This window comes from Rissa tridactyla, chromosome 9 (assembly GCF_028500815.1).
Source record: "Rissa tridactyla isolate bRisTri1 chromosome 9, bRisTri1.patW.cur.20221130, whole genome shotgun sequence".
Taxonomy (NCBI): Eukaryota; Metazoa; Chordata; class Aves; order Charadriiformes; family Laridae; genus Rissa; species Rissa tridactyla.
The window spans coordinates 3,497,549-3,499,151 of NC_071474.1; positions in this window are offsets into that span (position 1 = coordinate 3,497,549).

The window sequence follows — 1,603 nt, forward strand, 5'->3', positions numbered from 1 at the left end:
GCCTGTTTCTCGTTGGCGTTTTTCCCTGATGTTCATTCTGGAGCTGGTTTTGCAATACTCTTTTCTTACTGTCACATCAGCATGATATATAGGTATATGCATCCTGTTACGATTTTAAAATTTAATACTCTATTTCAAAGGTCTACAGAGGGTTTAGTGAGTAGAGACCTTACAAACACTACATGTGAGGCAATATGAATTGTCTCATTGAATTTTCTGCTTTATTTGAGGGACTGTTGCCCGGGCTCGTGCCGTGTTCAGTCCTCTCTTCCCGGGTCCTTTCTAGCATTGCTGTGTGGCATGACTATGATGCTGTATTTGAGAAACCCCCTTCTGTATAGCTTAAAGTAACCCCTCTAAGCCTAAAGGATACGCAGTCCCAGTTGTGTTTTTGCTAGTGAGGTTTTAACTAAGCAGCAGGCTTGGCTAAAAAGCATCATAAGTGTGTGAAGTCACTTTTAACTTGCAACAGGTCGTTTAAGATAGAAATCCATAGCAAAATGATTCCCTTTAATCCGGGAAATTATCCCCTTGGGGCTTGCCTCTGAGACTCCTATAAGTTTTAATGGTTTTCTTAGAAACCTAAGAACTTCCTTTTCGTTCTGTTTTGGTGCTAGAGAGAAGCAGAGCATGAGTTTCTTTTCATCTTCTAAAAATCTGGAATCACTCTCGGTGTTTACGCTCTTAGTACACTCCACATGTTGTAACCTTGTATTTTCCTCGCTTTTGTACTGTTCGGCTTGATCCTGAAGCTCCGCGATTTAACACAATCTGGCTGTATTGTATCAAACCGCATCGTTTTTCAGCTAGGCTGCTGGGCATGTGCACCAAAGCTATCGGAGCTGGTGCAGTTACATGGTTGTAAAATCTGTGTGTGAGAATGGGATTTGTTTTTTCGGGTTACACAAAAGACAGCCAAAGCAAACAGGCGTGCAGTAAATGCAAATTTCCTCCGAGGCGGGGACGCTTGGTTTGGGCTGTTTTTCTGGTTTTCAGATCACAGCGATTCTAAATGGATCAGTTAAAATACCATTAGCAGGTCAATAACAGGCTTACAGCTTTATTTTGGGAAGGGCATGGCAGGGAAGGAGCCCGGCTCCTGTAATGTCTTCTCTTAGGAGTTAATTGAGACTGAAGCGAACGCAGCGTCCCCATGGAGGGATATAGTCAGGATTGAGAGACGGATGAGGGTGCTGATGCATTTGAACTAGAACGACACGGCAGTGAGTAGAGACAAGTATAAGCTGTTTCTGTGGGATTCCATTGTGTTCCTTACGTGTTTATGCTGTATTATATATACATATATCTATATCTGTTCATATATACATATATGTATAAAATTACACGTGGATAGTAGATAGTAGATACCACCTTTTCCAGGGTTATTTATATTTTGTTCAATATTAAATTAACTTGCTTTTTGGGGTGGTTTTGTTCTTTTTCTAGAGGTGATTACCCGTGAATGTAAATGTATATGATTTTTAAGATGAAATCGATCCTTTTGTTTAAAAAACAGATCAAAAATGGCCTTCATCAAACAGTGCTTTCTTGGGAACTGAAGAACTAAATGTTATGCAAGTAAACCAGGCTAGGCTTGATTTAG